Raw genomic sequence first — 23,263 nt, forward strand, 5'->3', positions numbered from 1 at the left:
AAAGCAAAGCCTTGCCTTCCCCACTGCACTGTACCAGCTTGCAGATGTCCTCAAGCCTCCTGTCCCCACAGTGTAAGTCTTCATTTCCTCTTACTGCCTGCACACATTGAGGCATCAGCAAGATGACACCGTCAAGGACTTAACATTTAAAATAAAATAACCCAAATAATTTAGAGGCTCACCTGTTACTAGGCTCAGATTGAGCTTATGTTACTTTCTGCTGACCAGAAAAAGAAATCATGAAGTACTAGTTTGTGTATTTACCAGAAGAATTTTCATAAGCGTGCTAAGAAACAAGTCTCTCAAATATAACTTTTGATTCCAAGAAGCTATTTACAGCAGAATGTCAAAACTCACATATTACTACCGAAGAGCTGCACTAAGACATAATTTTGAGAATATTCAGATCCATCTGCAGATGTTCAAAAAGGTAAAGATTTCAGAAACGTGTTGACTTAGATTTGTGCTTCTTTCTGAAGTTATTTTATTGTATGAAGCATATAAACACGTAACTCAGTGCCAAATAAAGGGATTCTAAAAGAAACAGAAAGAGGTTTCAAAACTAAGTGAATGAATATGAGTGAAAGGTAAGTATTACCACAGGCATTTTCTTTTTGCCTTATAAAAAACAAAGCAAATCCAATGTTTAGGGCAAAAATCAGGGCTCCCCAACAGTACACCACAATCTTGCAGATGCTCAGGCAATCCCAGAGCCATGTGGCCCTGTTTTCAGCTCATGTTCCCTCTGTCCCTGTAGTTTCATGGTAAGGTGACGTGGGCAGCACTGCTCCACTGAGCATTCTCAGGAATTTCAGTGTTTTTACCCCTTCCCTGCTCAGAGACAGGGCGTGCTTGTTGTCAACATCCTTGCTCATCCTTGCAGACTTCCAGCCATACCCTCACTACCAGCAACTTCAAGGAGCTACATATGAATAATAAATATGTGTGATAGAAAATTATTATGCTTATGGCTGTGAAAGAGGTCCTCTGGTCTTGTTAGGAGCAGACACCATCCAGCTAATCAGTGCTGCAGGAAGAATGTGTCCCAAGACCTTGAACTTCTCAGAAACCTTGAAAACTTTCTTCTAGAAAGAATAGTCTAGACTAGGCTGGGAAAAGATTAGGATCAAAAGTAAGGTATTAAAAGGTTAAGCCAGCTCTTCATTAACCCCACTAGTGTACCAAGTAGGTGACAGAGTATGCAATTCAGCAAAGCAAGACTCAGAATCTCAGACAGGAAGGAGATCTGAGGACTTGCCTCGCCCACATGCTTTATTTTCAGATAAGCAAACTCAGCTCAGAAACATAAACATAACTGTATTTCATCAAATCTAAAAATTGCCAACTATCAGACACATTGTTATTTTATGTAGTGTTAAGAGTGACACAAAATGCTGTTAATAAAATAGGCTATGCCACTGATTGTGAAACACATCTCATTTTTAAAGTGGTAAAAGCAAAAACAAAAGAACAAAACAAAAGCTGGGAAAAAACCCCAAACATCTGATATGGTTTGGCTGTATCCCCACTCAAAACTCATCTTGAATTGTAACTCCCATAATCCCCATGTGTTTTAGAGGGACCGGGTGAGAGGTAATTGAATCACGGGGTCAGGTTTTTCCTGTGCTGTTCTCGTGATAGTGAATAAATCTCACAAGATCGCATGGTTTAATGAAGGGCAGCCTCCCCACCCCCGCACACACTCTCTTGCTTACCATCATGTAAGACATGTCTTTGCTCCTTTGCCTTCTGCCATGATTGTGAGGCCTCCCCAGCCATGTGGAACTGTGAGTCCATTAAACCTCTTTTTCTTTATACATTACCCAGTCTTAGATATGTCTTTATTTGCCCTGTGAGAACAAACTAATACAGTGTCTTAGAAGGGATATCTTGATGAGACATAGTAAGCAACTTGCCTCCAAATGTTCACTTCTCAGTCCTTAGGTCTCCTGTTGTTCCCCACTATGCTCATGCTGCTTCATTTCCAATGAGAAACCTAAAATCCAGGCGTGGGGAAACTATCCCAAAGTCACTGAGTGAAGAAGGAGCAGAGCCAGGACTGACACTAGGCCCCTGATTCCTTTGTGCTGGCTCCCACAACTCTATATTGCCTCTCACTCTAAGGTATTTATCTCTTGCTCTGGAAAACAGAGCTAAATTAGTCAGCAGAACATTTGCCTCCTGATTAGGTTTAGCTTATGATAACATAAAAATTAAATTGCTGCCCTGAACACATGCAGGCAGGCTGGAAGCAGCCTGGGTAGACATTTGCCAGGGTAACAAGACAGGGTCTCTGGATTTGAAACATGCTCAGTAAAATCTATAAAACAGGTAATCCACGTGCCAGGCAATTGAATAGCTATTTATCCAGTTAGATTAGACGTTTTACTCTATCTAGACTTACTGGAATATGGGAGAGAGGCTGAGAATAATTTTATTTTCTCACAGACCTGGCCCTTCCCTCTGTCACACAGCTGGAGCTCTGGGACTTCTCCACAACACCTGTGCCACTGCTTAAATGATGGAAGTTTGCCATGTCTGTGACTAAGAGCCTGGCAGCTGACATGTGAGCCGTCCAGCCTCACGTGGTCCACAAACCCCTCAAACTTGAAAAGAAGAACAGAGCCACACAAGAGGATAGCTCCTTCTGCAGTGCCTCCTCTGACCTGCCTGGTGAGGCACAAGTTAGGCAAGGAGGAGAATTATCTGGAATGTCTTATCTGGCTGGTGCCCCAGGAAACCTGAGATACCGTATATCTCCTGTTCACATACTAACACTTCTAAATTTAGCTTAAGGAGCTGTGGCCTCTAATTCTTCATATGAAGATAAGCTTCCTTTAACTCAGTGTTTCAACCTCTGCATCGTGACTAGATGACATGTGAGTGAAGATACTGACTACCCCCTGTCCCGCCTCCATCCCTAGGCTGATCATCTGGTTGTGAACCGCTGTGATTTTTAAGTCTGACAGTGACTTAGACAGTAACAAAAGGTTGCATCCAGACTAACTTGGCCCATGTTAAGAACCCTGGGAGCTTGGCCCACAGATCTCAAGATGAGAGTGTAGTGCGCTATCAATTTCTACAATCTCAAAAACAGTGAAAAACAAAACCCCTGCTGCTCCTCGGCTACTTTATTCTTATCCACTGGGTGACGGCTGATAGTAAGGTGTTGAGGGCACCCAGAAAAGAAGGAACAGCCCAGCTGACCATGTTGGGAGGGGAACAAAGACATCTGCTTTCTCACTAGGTATTTAGTTTCATTGCAACACTACTCAGTCTTTTAACTTTTATTTTCTCTGGCTTCCCTGTCTGATGAAGAAAGGAGACAGCCTCAGAACTCTGCCTCCAGACCAGGTGCTTGAGAAACACATCATTCCTCTTGCAACACTGACTGTTTTCACAGCAAGATGGGCCCTTTAGCCCTCCTCATGAAATGTGAGGCCGTGTGCCCTCTCCGCCTTCCTCTGACTGCAGGGGACCACTGGGTGAGTCTGGAAGACATGACACATGTCCTAGCCCTGGATACAATGGAGTGGCAACTACATTCAGACTTGGTTGTCTGCAACTTGGGTGATACAACATTCTGAGTGCTGTACTATATATTCTGGCATGTAAGTCCCTTCTTACATGTTAAATAGAAATTTGGGTTCATGCTTTCCCTCTAAGTGCCAACAAACCCTCCTTAAACAGCTTACCACAGCCATAAAAGGGCCTTGGACACCTGCCCCCCAACACAATGACAAGGGACCCATGAGCTTGGCTCTCTCTGGGTACTTCTGTAAATGAGAAAGAGCAGCAGGGGATGTCAGCTGCCCTTCTGCACCCTCTCCCTCATCATCAGGAGAAGCCCTATGCACACACCATCACCTACCGTCACAATGTCCACCTGCAAGGAGAGAGAAGCAGCCAAAACTTGGTTTACCATGTGCTTGTATTTAGTCCATTTTGCTTCTCTGTCAGAAGGTTATTTCCATTTTTGAACATAAACTCTGGCAAACCAGCCCACAGCCTACTTTCAAAGCCTGTCTTTCAAAACATTTCTTAAATATGGGAAATCACCACTATTCTCAGAATGACTGGAAACCAAAAATCCTACAGATCTACCCGTATTTCTAGAATTTAATTTTGACACCTTCCCAAACTCAGGCTTGTTTTAATTCTGTTCAAAGACGTTTCATCATGTATTTTGCCACCTTTGAGCAAAGGGGAACAGAAGTAAATGGCCAAAAGGAAAAGTTCTTTCATTTGTTTTGAATGAATGAATAAAAAATGCAATGAATGAGTTAATGAATAGGACAATCATTGGCAAAAGAAAGCACAATGGACAACTGACCCCAAACTGCCTTATCTCTGCAGTCAACAAGACCACGTCCAGGGGCTGAGGCTGGTTTCACAATTAATTAAGTACCAGAATTATTTTCCCTTCCTCTTTCTTCTTCTATGCACACTGACAAATAATCAGGGTGTGACATGTAAAACTTTTAAATCTCATTTGAAGTTGAAATGATATAGAATTCAGGAAGTGCTGAAGTCTTATTAGCATTACAGCATCCTTATAAACAATAATGCTTAAAATCAGAATAATCAACTTTTATATTTCCTGACCTGTACAGATTTAATTATCTAGACCTAATGTTTTAGTAATCTTATTTTCAAATGATATAATTTTTTTCTCTTAATTTTATCTTGAAACAAATGCTCAAGTTTATTTGTAGAAGTTGGGGAAAGTAAAGTTCAATGTCTAATTTCTCTGATAAATTTAGAGCTCTTTTCCTCTGCTTTCCAGGAGACAAAATAGAGAAACAGAAATAGGATCAAGTTCTATAAATAAATAGTGGTTGGCTTGTCCTTAAATATCATAAACTGTTGAAAAGAAATGAAGTCATAAACATATATTAATTTTATTTTAAAAGCTGGCTAAGAGATGGTGTTAAAATTAAAAAGTTTTGCGAGAAGGAAAATGAAAAGGGGAGGAACCTGGAAACACTTCAGAAATAATGAAACACTTATATTTTCTGGTCAGTTTCTTCTAAGGCAACAGAATTCTGTGTTTGCCACTTTACCACTGTGCTGGTGGGATACTTAAGTAACCCACCAAAGCAGTGAGGTATTGGCTAACAATCCATCTATGTGTTGCTTATTAATAATAGTTACATTTTGCCCAATATTTTAACCATGGTTTCACCTTCTCCCTATATTAAAAGATTCCCCAAGGAAAAACCACAAGTTTAATAACAGCAGAACAAGACGTTACAGGTAGGCATGTATTTGGTTGGATTTTGTGACCTTCTTTCATGTCTTTTCAGAGTTTATTTATGAAGTTGGGAAAGTCAGAATGCGTTCGCCTATGAAAATTTTTTTTGGAACTGAAACAAAACAAAACAAGAAAATCCAACCAACTTTGAACTTGTTTTCACTAGCCCAGCCCATGTGCCACTATCAGCCTCCACTGGCCCTACCCCAACAAGGCTTCTGCTTTGGGGCTCTCCATGACGCAATCTGTGTCTCTGCAGACAGAACTCTAAGGCAGACGTCTCGAGAGCCAAAGTCAGGTGAAGAAATGGGGTTATTGTGCAGATTATTTTAGGTCAGAATACAGGCCAAAAAAACAAAACTGGTTCCATTTGAAATTGTCTGACTGCACTCATTTTGTCACTTGGTTTTACATGGAGAGACATTGCTCCAGGAACTACCCAAATGACCAAAACAAACAAACAAGCAAGCAAGCAAACAAACAAACAAAAACACTCATTCTCAAGAATAAATAATGCAAAGTGGAAACTGAGCTTATTAATTTTTTCAAAGCCTTCCATACCTCAATATGTTAATGTGAATTAATGTGCTGGACTGGCCCAGAGGAAAATAAAGTCCTTCTGTAGTTTATCTTTTATACTTAAATTGGCAGATTTATGGAATTCATGTTTTCATTACATGTAAAATTCTTACAGTTCTTATACCTGGATAAGGATCTTTTGACTGGAAAGTTCAACATATTTCAAGGGCTTTGGCTCTGAGAAAGAACGGCTTGGTGGATTCCAGGTACCAAATCATCTGTAAAATCACATGCCAAATCCCAAAAGTTTACTGTCTCCAGGACCACAAACCAATCAATTTGGGAGGAAATTGGCTCAAATAACATCAACACTGGTAACGCCAATGGCCAAACTCTAGATGGTGAATGTGAAATCTTAGGTGGAATCTGCTCCCAGGCCAAGAAAATTAATACAACCAAATCATCTGGATGCAAGTCAAGCTATGAGGTGAATGTGGGTAGGATAGTCACCACTCAAATTCAAACAGTGTGACTGATGATGACAAAGACCCTCTCCTTGACTGAACTTCAGCTGGGTTACCCTCAGCCCTCTTCTTGACTAGGCCTCGACCTTGGCGCCTCTCCTGTCTGTGGCTTGCCTAGCCCAGTCTCAGCAAGAATTCTGCCAAGTCATTTTAGTGAGAATTCCCCCACCCTTGATATCTGATCAAGTTCCTCACCCCACACTTTTGATGTGTAAGTCCTTGGCTTGCCTTCAAAAAACCTCTTCAGTTGGTTTAGCAACTTCCCCTTACCCTGGATGTCTCCTGTCAGTGATCTGCCGTCCATTCGCCCCTCACTCTACTCATTGGTTATAAACCCCCATTTGTCATTATTGTATTTAGAGTTGAGCCTGATTGCTTTTCCCTCTTAAAATAGTCTTGACACATATTGCAATAGTCCTGAATAAAGTCTTTCTTGCCATTTTAAGAATTAAAACATTTTTTTTAACATGATAGCTATGTTTAATAGGAGCCAAAGGTCAAGGGATTTTGGTGACAACCACTGTCCACTTAGCAAAGAGCTTAAGTTCAGCAAGAAGCCAAAATTGACTATTTTAGTTTTGAGGCTTTACCTGTAGACAAACTATTTATTTTGGAATGATTTTAGATTTATAGAAAAGTTGCTATGTGCCCCTCACCCACTTACTCCCATTGTTAACATCTTACTTTTGTCGAAACTAAGAAACCAACATTGGTACATGGCTATTAACTAAATCTAGACTTTATTTGAATTTCACCAGTTTTTAAAATTAATGCCTTCATTCTGTTCCAGGATTTCATCCAGGAACTCCATTGCATTCAGTTGGAATGTTTTCCCAGTCTACTCTGTTATATAATGATATCTTAGCCTTTCCTTGTTTTCAGCACCTTGACACCCTTCAGAATCACTGGTCAGGTACTGGGGAGACTGTCCCCAGTCTGGGTTGGTCTGATGCTTTTCCCATGATTAGATGGGCCATGATTTTTTGAAAAGAATACCATAGAAGTGAAGTTATTTTTCTAATCACACGGTCATGTTTTTGAGATGACTTTTTGATGTGGCAATTTTTGCTCATTAACCTTACAGCAGGATTCTTCATACCTCATTGCTAACCAAAGTGAAACTCACCTCTCAAGGCTTTAGTGAAGAATTTTACTAAAGATTTCATACTGGAAGGTGGGAAAAGGAAAAGAGGAGAAAGTTACACCACATGTAACAGAGCACAAGTTAATGAAAATCCCTTCTAATATCAGTTTTGCCCTTTTACAAAGGAAGGACAGCACCTGTATCCTCCACTTGCCCAGGAAGTTTCTGGAATCCACCTGCTCTAGCCCATCTGTACCCCAGATCCCCACTTCTTCTTGCTATGTATCTGCATGCCATCATCTAGTTCAGCAAAAGACCTTCTGAAGACTATCTGCACAGAAGACACCTGAAGATAGTATTAATAACTAAGAAATAGTTTTTCAATCTCAAATAACTTTTTTCGTTTATACAAAAAAAAGTTTATTAAGAACATTTTTACTCCACAATTTATCAGTGAGAACTGAGTTCTGAACAATGCCCCTCATCCATGATGAATTGGAAGGTTGAAGTGAATTAGAAGGTTGAAGCAAATTGTCTTGCTGCTGGAATCTGGGGGGTGGAATGAGTGAACAGGAGCTTACTTTGATCAAGTGTTAAACATTGGGCTTTCTTAACAGTCATATTCACAAAGTATCACAAATTCACTTATTATTTTGCTTTACTAGTTTGAGTCTCAGTCTCTTTCTAGTTCTTGGTCTTTAGGCAAGTCTATTCCTAAACTTTCAAGAGAAGTAGAAACTAACCTAGATTTCTCATAAGGACAGGTAATTTATCCATTTACTCACTTAGCAAAAAATTATTCATTGTGTTTAGTTGATAGTCACTACCCATTAATAGAGTTTTTCTTTTATTTACCTATGTTTTAATTCAACAGATATTTACTAAGCTCCTACTGAATGTCTGAGAACAGATTAGACCCTAGAGATAGGGTCTCTACCCTCATAGAATCTATAGTATAAGGAGGAGATAGATATTAAACAAATAATAATAAAAATGAAGTGTATTAAAAGCTGTGAAGAGAATCATAAACAAAAGATCAAGGAAGGATGCAATGAGTGACAGTGTGTGTGTGTGTGTGTGTATTTTGCCATGTGTGGAAGGAGTTGATTTACTTTTTAAGAGTAGGGGTCAGGAAGGCTTATCCGAGGGAGCAATATTTGCAAATGATCTGAAGACTTGAGTAAGCATTAGCTAAACTGGCTAATAGGAGGAAAATTACAGACCAATGCTGAAAGCAGGACCTGCGGGAATGTTCTAGGAACTTAAGATGACAGCGTGTCTGAAGTGGGGGGACTAATGTGACCTCATCAATCACGCAGGCCAGGCTAAAACCAAGTTTAAGATTGTGAATGCTGTTCTCCAGGTAGAGCTCACTGGTAAGTGCTCAGGAAGGCAAGAGCTAAGTATTAATAACAGCTCCTTCACATAAAAGAAGAGTATTATTTGAACTGTGAGTATAACGCTAATTGACTTGTCCCTCTCTTCCTTAGCTATCCCTCCCTGCTTCTACACAACCATGCCCATGTCTTAAGCAGAAAGCAGCAAACTTTCAATGTCTACTCAAACTCCCTGACACCATGTGCCATTCCCTAACGAGGGTCATTTACAGCTAAAGAGTGATATTTCTCTTTGCAGAAGGGAAGAGATACACTTGTGTAGATCAGGTACAACAGTCCCATTAGCACATCTGACTCTTAGTTTAAGGATAACTAACTACAATGATTGCTGCAAAGATCTTGTCTTTGTCTACACCTGATTATCCCATTTTTATTTTTATTTTTTGGCACATAGAAAGATTTGTAAATTTTATAATATGTAAACATATTACAAAATTTGCCATTTTAAACATTTTTAAGTGCTTAATGGGGTGGCATTAATTATATTCACAATGTTGTTCACCCATTGCCACTATCTATTTCCAAAACTTCTCAATCATCCCAAACAGAAACTCTGTACCATTAAGCAATCACTCCCATTTCTTTCCTCTCCCTAGCCCCTGGCAACCACTTATCTACTTTCTGTTTCTTTGACTTGCCTATTCTAGATATTTCATATAAATGAAATCATATAATATGCGACCTTTTATGTCTGACTTCATTCACTCAGCAAAATGTTTTCAAAGTTCATCCACATTGTAGCATGGATCAGAACTATATTCCCTTTTGTGATTAAATAATATTTCACTGCATGTATATACCATATTTGATTATCGATTTATCTGCTAATGAACATGGGTTATTTCCATATTTTGGCTATTGTGACTAATGATGTTAAGAACATTAGCTAAAAGTATCTGTTTGAATTATATGTTCAATTCTTTTCGGTTTAATATACCTTTTCAAGAAATAACACATTTTTAAAAATTGAAGTAAAATGCACATAAGATAAAATTGACCATCTATATTAATCTGTTTTCACATTGCTATGAAGAAATATCTGAGACTGGGTAATTTATAAAGGAAAGAGGTTTGATTGACTCACAGATCCGCATTGCTGGGGAGGCCTCAGAAAACTGACAATCATAGCAGAAGGCAAAGGAGAAACAGGCACCTTCTTCACAGCATGATAGGATGGAGTGAGTGCAAGCAGAGGAAATGCCAGACACTTATAAAACCACCAGATCTTGTGAGACTCACTCATTTTATGAGAACAGCGTGGGGGAAACTGCCCCCATGATCTGATTACCTTCACCTGTCCCACCCTTGACATGTGGGGATTACAACTTAAGATGTCTTAATTGTTCTTGAGTGTACAGATCTATGGCATTAAGTATATTCACATTTCTGAGCAATCATCACCACCATCCATTTTCAGAACTCTTTTCATTTTGCAAAACTGAAACTCTATACCCATTAAAGAATAACCCCTCATTCTTTCTCTTCCCAACCCTTAGCAACCACCATTCTACTTTCTGTTTCTATGAATTTGACTACTTTAGGTACCTCAAATAAATGGAATAAAACAGTATTTTTCTTTTTGTGACTGGCCTACCTATTTACCCCTGCTCTCTTATTTGCATGGCATACTTTTTTCTGTGTTTTCACTTTTAACCTATTTGTGTCTTTAGATCTGAAGTGTCTCTGGTAGATAGTATATAGGTGGATCATACTGTTATAAAACCCATTCTCTCATTCTGTTTTTTGATTGGGCAGTTTAATCCATTTAGATTTAAAATAATGACAGATAAGAAGAGACTTACTTCTGCAATTTTATTTCTATTCTATATTCCTTATAGCTTTTTTGTTCCTCATTTCCTGCATTGCTGTCTTCCTTTCTGCTTAGTTGATTTTTTTTGCAGTTAAATGCATTAATTCTTTTCTCCTTTTTCTGTGTATCTGTATATTCTTTAGCTATTTTCTTTGTGGTTTTTATGGTATTATATTTAACATCTTAATGTTATCACATTCTAATTTGAATTTATACATCTTAACTTCAATAACATACAAAAACTCTGCTCCAATACAGCTCCACTCCCACCTCTCTTTAGTTATTGATATTACAAAACTGTATCTTTACACATTGTGGGTCCAAAGGTATAAACTAATTTTTATGCATTAATCTCTTATATAATGTAGAAAACAAAATGTAGAATTAAAAACCAAAGTTAAAATAAGACTAGATTTTAAAACTGATAATAGTTTTAAAAATAAGCATTAGTCTCTTAAATCATATAAAATGCATAAAGTGGAGTTACAAACCAAAGTGTTAAAGTTACCAGATTTTATAATTGTTCGTGTATTTACCTTTATTGAGATCTTTATTATTTATTCACATGTCTTCAAATTACTGCCTAGTGTTCTTTCATTTCAACCAAAAGGACTTCTTTCAGCATTTCTTTAGGGCCGGTCTAGTGGTAATATACTTTTTCAGGTTTTGTTTTTCAGGAAATGTCTTAATTTCTCCTTCTCTTTTGAAAGCCAGTTTTGACAGATACAGGATGTTTGGTTGACAGGTTTGTTTGTGTGTTTTCTTTCAGCACTTTGTATATATCAGCCCTCTGCTTTCTGGCCTCTAAAGTTTGGAATGAAAAATACGCTGATAATCTTACTGAGGATCCCTTATATGTGACAAGTTGCTTCTCCCTTGCTGCTTTCAAGGTTCTCTCTTTGTCTTTGTCTTTCAACAGTCTCATTATAATGTGCTTTGGTGTGGGTCTCTTTGAGTCCATTTTAGTTACAGTTTGTTGAGCTTCTTGAATGTTTATATTCTTGTCTTTCATCAAATTTGGAAAGTTTTCAGTCATTATTTCTTTGAATAATCTGGCTTCCCTTTTTTCTATCCCTCTTCTCCTTCCAAGACTTTCATTATGTGTATATTTGTCTGCTCGATGATATTCCACAGATTCTTTACACTCTGCTCACTTTTCTTTGATATTTTTTTCTGTTTTCTCCAGAATTGACAATTTCCATTGTCCTATCTTCAAGTTCACAGATTCTTCAGTCTGCTGAAATCTGTCTTTGAATCTTACTGGCAAATTTTTTATTTCAGTTATTGTACTTTACAGCTCCAGAACTGCCTTTTGGTTTTGTTTTAGTTTTTTTTCTCTCTTTATTAATCTTTCTGTTTTGTTCATACATTGTTTCCTTGACTTTCTCCACATCATTTTTCAGGTTTTTGAGCATCTTTAAGACAGTTGTTTTAAAGTCTTTGTACCACAGATCTTCCATTGGGTATTTTTTAGGTATGTTCCTATTGGGTTATTTTTCCTCTTGAATGGGCCACACATACTTTCCTAAGTTTTTGTGTCTTGTGATTTTTGTTGTTGTTGAATGCTGGACTTTTGAATATAATAATGTAGTGATTTTGGAAATTAGATTCTTCCCCTTCCCCAGGGTTTGCTAATTGTTTTTTTTTTTTTTTTTTTAATTGCTATAGGCTGTGTCAGTGCTGGTGATAAGCCCAACATGTAAACTTAAGGTCTTCTCAGTTAGTTTTTAAGACTGTGTCCTTCCCTGGGCATATGTTGTGACTTTCTAAATGCCCCATATACGTGGTTGTTTTTAGAAGTCTTAGACTTTAAATGTCTGTCTTCCAAAAGGGGAAGAAGAGAAAAATAAAGTGGGAGGAGGAGAAGAAAAAATAAAATAAAATAAAAGTGCACTGGTCCTTTAGATCTTATGAAATTTGCTTTAGCCAAAGGGAGAAGGGCTTGCAACAGTGAAGAAAGGGTTGCAACAATGGCTTCCTCCTATATGTGTGTACCTCAAAGATTAGACACAGCAATCAGCAATCAGAATATATATCTCCAGTTTTTGTAGGATTCCTTTTGCTCACCCTGGCACCTACAAACTGCCTGCAAGTTACATATGAAACATGTGCACAACTGCCTGCCATGGGGCTGGAAAATGAATAGCTGCTGCCATGTTGCAAGCTGAAATTAACCAAAATTTACTATTACCAATCATTTCCCTGGAAGTTACAATCATTCTAATAGATTCCAGAATTCCAAAATAGACCAGACAGATTCTGCAACTGCAATTTTGTTTAGATGGGGAAACTGGTGCTTCCTATTCTGCCATATTCCCATAGCGCTCTGATCAATCCTTCTTAACCGATGACTCTGCTAACTGGTTTGATCATCCTAATTTCTTAATGATGAATAATCAGAACTTAAGTTTTGTAAATGCTAAAAAAGATCAATGTTTTTGTTGACACAAGTTTAATACTTAGGCAAAGTAACAAAAATTAATAATAGTATAACAACAAAAAGAACAAAACACTAGTTATGAAAATAATGGTGCTGAGAATTTTGTACTAAATGAGCTGCTGCTGATACAAAATGTTCCCATGAGCAGGAGCTAAAATATCTATCAGTGAGTTATGGATCACTTGGGATTTACTGGATGTAGCATGCATATTATATTATTAATAAAAGAAGTAGAAATGAACATGGTGAGGGGAGGAAAGGTGGCTGAGTGGAACATCAGAACCCATGATGCATTTTGCAACAGACACTTTCTAAGGTGAAAAGAATAATCCAACCAGACTTCAGAATAATGAGAACTTTGCCTAGGATGCAAGAAGAGCTGCTGGGTTCTAGCACCAGGTTTGTCATTAGTTATGCAACCCTGTGCAAATCAATTTCCCTCTGAGAAACATTTGTAAAATGGTGATGGGGGGAGGATAAGAGCTTTATATCAATTTCTGAAGTCTTTTACAGATAAAACATTTTATGATTTTATAAACCTAGATCTCTAGTGTCTAATACAACAGCCACTAAGATGCATGGCTATTTAAATTAAATAAAATGAAAACTTCAGTTCCTCAATTGCACTAGCCATATTTCAAATGCTCAGTAGTCAGACACAGTAGTCAGATAATGACTAATAAGTTGGACAACACTGATAGAGAACATTTTCATCATTACAGAGAGTTTTGTATTGGATAGCCCTATTCCAGATCTTTTCCTTTAAAAAGACTCTTGAGAAGCCTAATGTGGACATTATTTATGTTCTTAGATAGTGCTATTGATTTTATTATAATAATTGACTATTGCTATTAAAAATACTACAAAGAGTTGGCATTTATTGAGCATGACCATGTGCTAGAATTGTCCAGAGGGGTATTTTGACTTAATCCTCATAACTCTTGGAGATAGGAACTATTATTAGGCCCATTTCACAAATGAGAAAAACAAGATTCAGAGTGACTTAGTAAGTTCTTCAGCGCCACATTCTAGAAATGGCAGTGCTAGGGCTTAATCCCGTTAACTCTCATTTCTCAGAGTACCAGATATTTCACTTTGGCCCCAACCTTGGTCTCTGGTCTTACTGTCCTATGGCCGAGCCTCATAAATTCCTCACAATCTTTCTTGTGGACACTGGACCTTTCTATATACTTTGTCAGAGTACTCCTCTACCCCCCACTTTTCATTTTCTTTGCTTGGCAAGTTCCTATTTATCTTTTAAAAAGTAACTCAAATATTACTTCTTCATCAAGTAAAATAGTCACCCTGTCTGCTTTGGGTTTCTGCTATATCCCATTCATACCTCCAGCACAGAGCCTACCAGGCTGCCTTATAGTCTCAGTACACATGTCTGGTCCCCTACCAGACTGTTAGTACATTAAAGATAAAGGCTATGCCTTAATTATTTTTGTATATCCCTAGTTCAAGGAAAGTGCTGAGTCAAGGTTAGCTGAATAAAAATATCAAAATATCTTCCTAGGATTAAGCGTCATCACCCTTTTCAACCACTCTGGTTTATATAGATGCTTTCCATTATTCTTGGAACATGCAGTTTTAGATTGTTATCTGTAAGCAGAGAGCTCCAGCACCTTCATGCCAGGAGCAAGGTATAAATAAATAAATAATCATTATTTCTGAGATAAGTAGTTATTCCCAAGCCTCTCTATGAGTAGTTGTCTGTCATTTACAGGCAAGAAAATATTGCCATTCCCTACCAATTCTCATGAAGTTCTGTTCACATTTCCTACCATGCACCAGGCATGGGCAGCACTCTGGGCTACCTGCCTGCAATAAGAGGCCATTTGGAATACTGCAGGCCTATTAAGGTGCAGCTTGGCCATTGTCTACCTTCAACCCCTCCCTGAAGTGACAGACTGTAGCTGCTTAAGGAAGGAATATTAAAGTTGTGCACAAAGGTCTTGGTGCACAGTTAAGAAGACACCTGGCAACCCCACACATTCTCCCAGGGTGCAGAACAGCACCACCCCATTCCGGGCCTGCAGCTCTTTACTCTAGATAAGTGACAGAAGAACAAAATGTTATTCTGGTTCTCCCTGTCTTCTAATGCCATAGAGGCACCTCTATATTGAATCATCTCTTTGCTTCTGCATCTTAGAAAAAGCTGAGGTAGGCCCAGATCTTTAAAAAGAACAAAAACCCCTAATCAATCAAGCTAGCAAACAAACAAATCAAACAACAAAATCAGAGCTATTACCAGAACAAAGTATAGGGAGAGAAATACTATTCATCCAAGACTTCCTGTATATTAGGACTGTTCTTGATAAATTAATCTCTTATAATCCAGCAGTCTTAAAAGGTATGCTTACTGATCTTATTTTACAGATGGAGATATTAAAGCCCACATAAGAAGTGCTGAGTAATAGAAAGAACATGAATTTATTGGCAGAAACACCTGAGTTCAAATGTGGGTGTCAGTAACTCTGTGGCTTTGGACAAATTATTAAACCTCATTAAATCTCTGTTTTCTCATCTGGAGATTGAAACCAGTAGTACCAACTTTCCAGGGCTGGTATAGAGTAGAAATTTAAATGTCTGTAAAGTGCCTAACACAATGGTTGACACCTTATTAGATTTAATAAATGTTCGTTCCCTCTTCCCTTGCCCAGTATATGGCAGAGATGTAATTCAAAAGCAGGGAGGTGGGTCTCCAAACCCAAGTTCCTGGCACATCTGTAATGAGAACTTGTCTGAGTTGCTCCTCCACCACTCTGGTGATACAATCAGATTGGCTGAACTTGAATGATTCTTTCCTTTATAGTGGCAAACCACTATTAATTTATGTATTCAGCCCAGATGTAAATCTTGTAGAAGTCAAAATCAAAATATATAAATCATGCATCTCCCAGTGCATTCTAATGTGCCTGCAGTACAGCCTGATCATAAAAATATATACCAGCTACTTAAAGTCATAGACCTACTCGGAAAAAAAGCTTAACATTGGCAAAAGATTATAGAGTAATTACTGGGCTTCAGGTTCTAGGGAATTCGCAAAAAGCCAATAAGACATAGGGAACACCAATAGCCTTTCTTGTGCTAAATCTCTCCCACAGTCCCCCTGTTTTGAATCAGGCCATGTCATCCCCTGGAAAGAAAAGAAATACAAGTTCACAAAAATTGGTCTTGTAAAAAGTTGTAAGCTGCATTTACAACGGGGAAGATTTCAGTCTCAGTTGTTTTCTTGCTGTTCATAGATACATTTGTCCTTTGTTCGGTATGGAGAAAGATTCTGAACTTTTAGAAAAAACTTTCAAATCTAGACTCCAGAAAATGTAGTTTATCTTACTATGGCATTTATTTTGCAGACAGTTCCCTCTCCAACACATGAGTCTATACAAATGGTTTCACCTGGCAACATATTTCCCAGCCCATGCACCCCTCCCCTATCCCTGATGCCCTAAGGACACTGCAGAGACAGCTGTGGGTGCAATGAAAAAGTGCAAACTTGGAGTAATGAGATCAGCATCAAGTTCTAGGTCTGCACTTTTCTCTCTGACTTTGTACATGTCACCTCAATTCTATGAGTCTTGACTTTTGTCATCTCTATAATGGGGACATTAGCTGACTACCAAGAGCTTTTGATGACTGAGTGTTCCACCTGAAAGCTCTGTAAAAGAAATCACATTGTGTTATATAAATTTTTAAAATCAGAATTTAGAGAGCAGAAACTGAAGAACTGTATGTTCAGCTGGTATTTTCCATTTTTAAATTAAAATTCATACTTGCTACTAGTCTGATTTCTTTTGAATTAGTTTTTTTTCTTTTTGAGGTCTAAACTTTGGAGACCTTTGCATACATAAGTAGCTTCCAAAATACTGAGCTTTGTGCATTAAAATGTAAGTTTTATGATACTCTACATAATGGACTGTAATGGGAAAAGCACCAGACCAGGAAACCAAAACATCTATAACTGACTCCTATGTTTACTGACATACCTGAACATTCTGCCCCTCCATTTCTTCATCTGTAACTTGAGAGGACAATGTCTTTCTTCAAGGGTGATCTGAGGGTGAGATGAATTTATGCAAGAGTCATCTACGTGATGGAAGCTATGGCCACAAAAAACTAAAGCCAATACTAGAATATCCTGAGAAGCCTTATGAATTTTCAAAGAAAGGCTACATCACTTAACAGTTAAGTTAATCACAGAATGAATGTTAGATATTCTTAAACTTACTAGGGGCACAAAGTTCAGGTCTTGGATAAAATTTATGGATCATCCAAGAAAAAATGCAAATAAGTACATACACATAATGTTTTATACAATTTCGGGTGTTTTGTGGGCTTTCTGTTGCTCATTTGTGGTTCATTTATGTTTAGATAGACCTCAGGTTAAGAATCCGTTTCAGATCATAAAGAAGAGCAGACACTAATGATCATCTCATTTCATCCCCTTATTTAACAGATGATAACTGGAGGTATGGAGCTTATCAGTGACCTTACCACTGCTAAATATAGCTTTAATGAGTTTTTTTTTTTCATTTTTCAAAATCTGCAGCCTACATTATATAGAGTAAGCTTAGTTATTTGGAATATGTTCATTAGCAGAACATTTCATTTATCCTCCCTGTTAAATCAAAATAAACTTACGCATATCTTATACATTTTCAACAATATAAATGGAATTTGTATCTTGAAATGATGTCGTACGGCAAGAAAGCACAGACTGAATTAATCTAGTGCTCCTTTTAAAGCCAAGTTGCCAAACACTTTTAGAAAGAAACTTTATCCACCATGGATTAAGCCTAAATTCCTAGGTGAATTATGATCTGTTAATCAGGTTTCCTGAATTTACACAGCTCCCAGATAATTGCCTAGGTTCTGCCAAATTCCTCATTAAAAAGAAAAATCAAGTGTTACTGAAGTCTGATGCTAAGAAAAATGCAGTTTTATAACAATAAGATCAAGAAAATGCATAAACAATATAATTTGCACATTTAGAAGCCTTGGTGAAGAGGGCCAACATTCTCATTGCAGATAGGATTTGAGACCTATTACTTTTCCACTGTCATTGAAACCAGCAGAAATTGCTCTCCCACAGGTGCAGGATTGATTGGTGTTTTCTTAACATGATGCGGCACGATGCTAGAATAGGCCATCAGCATCATAAGTGAAAAGAAAACGAGCAGGTAGAATCACTGAGTGTACAGCAAGATTCAAGCTACACTTTGCTATCTCTATAATTTCAAAACAGCAGTATTTTTTTGTTGGGCATTGTGAGTCAAACACAGGTCAAGTTTACATTGCTAGAAACCTTGCAGTAAGTGCTCAGCAAAGAACACAAGCACACTTTCAAATCCTAGGTGTCATTCTTGGTAAAACTGGAACAGAATAGACATGGCTTAAGAAGGAAGATAAATGTCATCATTTTTACTAGTAAAGACTTAGTGAAGTATCAACGGCCACATGCCAATGAACCTCGCTTCTCCAGTTCAAGTTTTCTGTGCCCTCCTAGAAACACCAAAACCCAACATTGATTAAGTAAAAGAAAAATTGGGTCTATTCCCTAAATTCCTGTCCCTGAACACACCATCTCAGAAGGCTTTTGGTTCTTCCTGGGTAGTTCTTGCTGAAATAGTGAATTTTCTCTTCTCACTAACTTAAGAATAATTTACTGTGGATATCAAGCCTTACAGCTTTAGAAGATTTATTCCATATCTACTCTTAGTTTTTGCTTCAGGTGCCGTGTAATGTCTTAAGCTGCAGTACATGTCACCTTTGGAGAGGAGGTTGTGAGGTGGCCAGGCCAGCCAAGATAAAGTCTGTAGTCTCCAAATCACTCAGCTTGACTTGCCAAGAGAGACAGGCCACTTCACCAGGCGTGACCCACTTCCCTTCCTCTTCCTGGGGTTGGAGCCCAAGCTGGCTCACCTGTTTCCCTCAGTCAGATGTCTCTGGAGAGGCCAGGATGTTCTCAGATGTCAGTGGTGGTGGGGATCGCTTTTCAGACTTTAATGTTTCTTGTCAGTTCTTTCATTCTGGAAGAATTATCATAAAGTACAATCTTCCATGGAAAAGTTTGGTCATCCAAAGCATGTGCCCCAAACCAGATATATGAGCTGGTTGACCTGTTCACCTCTTACATAACCTCAGATTTCCTGATTAAGTCCTTTAATCTTAATTGTTTTAGAAAAAGATTCAAAGCTTCTAAAGCTCTTTACTCCTACCCTCCTGGGCACCAATGTTGGGTCCCAGGCTGTCTTGCCACATTGCTTTAGCAAAACAATGATTTTCCCTGGAATTTTAAAAATATAATGAGGCTGTTCTCTTGCTTTGTAACTTTTTATCTCAGCATGAACTCAGTTCTCATCAAGGAGCTTTGTTTGCAGCATCAGAGCTTTAATTTTTTTTATTCCTTAAATAATAACTCTCATCAATAAAGGCTTTAGACAGCAGACCTCTCATTTTTTCTTAGAATATTTCTCTTGCCTATATAAGCAGAACTATTTAAGTAGTTAAATCTCCTATAAGGGAAATTACATTTTTTTACAGAGGAAGAAGTTTCAAATATTGATTTTCACTATGACATGTAAGGAAAGCTGTGATTCCAAAAGAACATGAAATAGGTAGCTACAGAGCCAAACAAATGTCCCTGCTTACCTAATAAACATTGTAGTTACTAATCAGAAGAAATGGATGTATATGATTATGGGTCTTCAATATATAGACTATCTTATTTTTGTGGGGAGGGAAAGTGAATTTTAGATGCTCCAGAAAATGTATTAATCTATTGAATATTAATTTTCTCTTAAGAAATTATTTCAATGCTATTTGGTCTCCTTTTAAAGACTTCTAATTACTTTAGTAAGGAATGAAGCAGGTAAGGAAAGAGGAAAACATATATCTCACTCATGAATATATGCATATACACATTTTGCATACGCACACACATAAACACACACTTTTCACATTGGCGAACAGAAAACCACTGTCCTAGAAGGTCACATTTTCTATATGTTTTAGTGAAAGATTCTTGTAACTTCTTATGTTCCCATATCCAGTAATACTTACACAGAACTGAGAAGATACTTTTAATGGTGTTGGGAAAACTGGCCAGCCATATGTAGAAAACTGAAACTGGACCCCTTCCTTACACCTTACACAAAAATTAACTCAAGATGGATTAAAGACTTAAATGTAAGACCTACAACCATATAAACCCTAGAAGAAAACCCAGGCAGTACCATTCAGGACATAGGCATGGGCAAAGACTTCATGGCTAAAACACCAAAAGCAATGGCAACAAAAGCCAAAATTGACTAACTGGATCTAATTAAACAAAAGAGCTTCTGCACAGCAAAAGAAACTATCATCAGACTGAACAGGCAACTTACAGAATTGGAGAAAATTTTTGCAATCTATCCATCTGACAAAGGACTAATATCCAGAAACTACAAGGAACTTAAACAAATTTACAAGAAAAAAAACAAACAACCCCATTAAAAAGTGGGCAAAGGATATGAACAGATACTGCTCAAAAGAAGACATTTATGTGGCCAACAAACATATGAAAATAAGCTCATCATTACTGGTCATTGGAGAAATGCAAATCAAAACCACAATTAGATACCAACTCATGCCAGTTAGAATGGCGATCATTAAAAAGTCAGGAAACAACAGATGCTGGAGAGGATATGGAAAAACAGGAATGCTTTTACACTGTTGGTGGGAGTGTAAATTAGTTCAACTATTGTGGAAGACAGTGTGGCAATTCCTCAAGGATCTAGAACTGGAAATACCATTTGACCCAGAAAGCCCATTACTGGGTATATAGCCAGAGGATTATAACTTATTCTACTATAAAGACACATGCACATGTATGTTTATTACAGCACTATTCACAATAGCAAAGACTTGGAATCAACCCAAATGCCCATCCATGACAGACTGAATAAAGAAAATGTGGCACATATACACCATGGAATACTATGCAGCCTTAAAAAAGGATGAGTTCATGTCCTTTTGCAGGGACATGGAGGAAGCTGGAAGCCATCATCCTCAGCAAACTAACACCAGAACAGTAAACCAAACACCGCATTTTCTCACTCATAAGTGGGAGTTGAACAATGAGAACACATGGACACAGGCAGGGGAACATCACACATTGGGGCCTGTCAGGGAGTGGGGGACTAGCGGAGGGATAGCATTAGAAGAAATACCTAATGTAGATGACGGGTTGATGGATGCAGCAAACCACCATGACACATGTATTATAATGCCTTTGCTTTCTCCTTCCTTCCTTCCTTCCTTCCTTCCTTCCTTCCTTCCTTCCACTCCTCCTCCTCCTCTTCCTCCTCCTCCTCCTTATTCCTCTTCTTCTTCCTCTCTCTCTCTCTTTCTCTCTCTCTTTCTTTTTGACAAGGTCTCGCTCTGTCTCCCAGGCTGGAGTGCAGTGGCATGATCTTGGGTCACTGCAACCTCCACCTCCTGGGTTCAAGCAATTCTCCTGCCTCAGCCTCCCAAGTAGCTGGGATTACAGGCACCTGCCACCATGCCTGGCTAACTTTTTGTATTTTTAGTAGAGACAGGGTTTCACTATGTTGGCCAGGCTGGTCTCGAACTTCTGACCTTGTGATCCGCCCACCTTAGCCTCCCCAAATGCTGGGATTACAAGCATGAGCCATGGCGCCTGGCCTATAATGCCCTTTCAAATTCCATTTGCTGACGTGTAATCACAGGAAACCGGCCAGCTGGATCTCCTGGAACCTGTCATCTCTCCCGTGTTTCCTCTGTGTCTTTTTGATGTCCAGTGCATTCACCATGCCTCTCACTGTGCAATTTCTGATCCAAGTGGTTGCAGGTTCCAGGCTACTTCCTTCTTCCCTATAAGATGTATTTGTCTTATAGGCCACTCACCCAGGGCCTTCCTTTTTTCTACACGCCAGTACATGGTAATGGATAATAACTTTCAACTACTCTAAGTTAATGTGTTACTTCTCTCAGAGATCATAAAGCCTTTAAATCTTAACTCCCAAGGAAAGGAATGCTGGTGAACAAGCATGAAGAGGCTTTGGAGGTCCTGAAGTCAAGGGACTAACATTTACATGAGATTTTTAGTTAAGTTCTTTCACTAACTAGCTGTGAGACCTTGGAGTCCACATTTTGAGCCTCAGTTTCTGCAGTTCAATTTGACAAGCACAGAGCACTTACCACATATGTGCTCATACCTGGGAGGAAGGGACATGAAGCTGAGACATGATCTCTGTTCTCTAAAAGCTGAAAGACTAGTAGGGCTGACATGTGAAGAACACAGGGAAAAATTTGAGCCTGAAAAATGAAGAGACTTTTGGTTGGCAGAGAATGGAGGACTGTGGCATTCTAGAATGAGGAAATGGCATGAGCAAAGGCAGAGAGGCCTGAAAGTGTCCAGCAGTCTTCTTGGGGAAGACTTTCCAAACAAGAATGACCTCTGCTTCTCTGGCCTTTCACATCATGATAAGAGGCACCTCCCTTGTTTTGTTCCACCTCTAGTTCAGATCCCAAGTCACTTGCTAAACACTGTGGACTTGTTTTGCAAGCAATTAGGGGGTCTAGAGGACTTGTTTCAAAACTTCTTATAATGGAAGAACGTAATCATCTGCAAAGTAGGAGAGAAGAGTATAATGAATCCCCATGTTCCTTTCAGTCAGTTTCAGCAATTATTAACTCACAGTCATTTTTCCTATAATATTCCCACTCCCATATTATTTTGAAGTAAATTCCAAGCATCATAGCATTTCTTCTGTAAACAAAATAGTATGTATCTCTAAAAGATAAGAGTTGTTGAAAACATAAGGGTTATATTATCATATTGAAAATATTAATACCTTGATGTTATCATATATCTAGTCAGTGTTCAAATTCACAATTGTCTCATAAATATCATCATTTTTTTGGTTTGATTCAGGATCCAAATAGGTTCATAATTGTGATTGGCTACTATGTCTCTTAAGTCTCTTTCTTGACTATAAATTCCTCCTATCTCTGTCAATCTTTCTCTCAATCTCTTTTTTTTTTCCTTGCAATTTATTTATTGAAGAAACTTGGTTATTTTTCCCATAGAGTTTTCCACAGTCTGGAGTTTGCTGATATCATCCCCACAGTGTGATTTAACATCTTCCCCAGTCCTCTGTATTTCCTGTGACTTTATTGTTGGAAGTAGAAGCTTGATCAGATGTAGGTTTCTTTCAATTTGGCAA

The 23,263-nt window shown here is 38.3% G+C and overlaps 1 protein-coding gene across 2 annotated transcripts in view; it reads right to left on the reverse strand.

The window, feature by feature from the left end:
* The window catches only part of PARM1 (prostate androgen-regulated mucin-like protein 1), a 111,175-nt gene that overhangs the window by 73,428 nt on the left and 14,484 nt on the right, over window positions 1-23,263 (reverse strand). Inside the window, exon 2 of one of the 2 annotated variants that reach the window (XM_015450394.3) lies at window positions 17,021-17,088. The exons of the other annotated variant lie outside the window; for it this stretch is intronic. The gene's annotated coding sequence lies outside the window, so the exon portion shown is untranslated. The remainder of the gene's footprint in view (window positions 1-17,020; window positions 17,089-23,263) is intronic. 2 annotated transcript variants of the gene reach the window in all.

Source organism: Macaca fascicularis, chromosome 5 (genome assembly GCF_037993035.2).
Source record: "Macaca fascicularis isolate 582-1 chromosome 5, T2T-MFA8v1.1".
NCBI classification, from domain to species: Eukaryota; Metazoa; Chordata; class Mammalia; order Primates; family Cercopithecidae; genus Macaca; species Macaca fascicularis.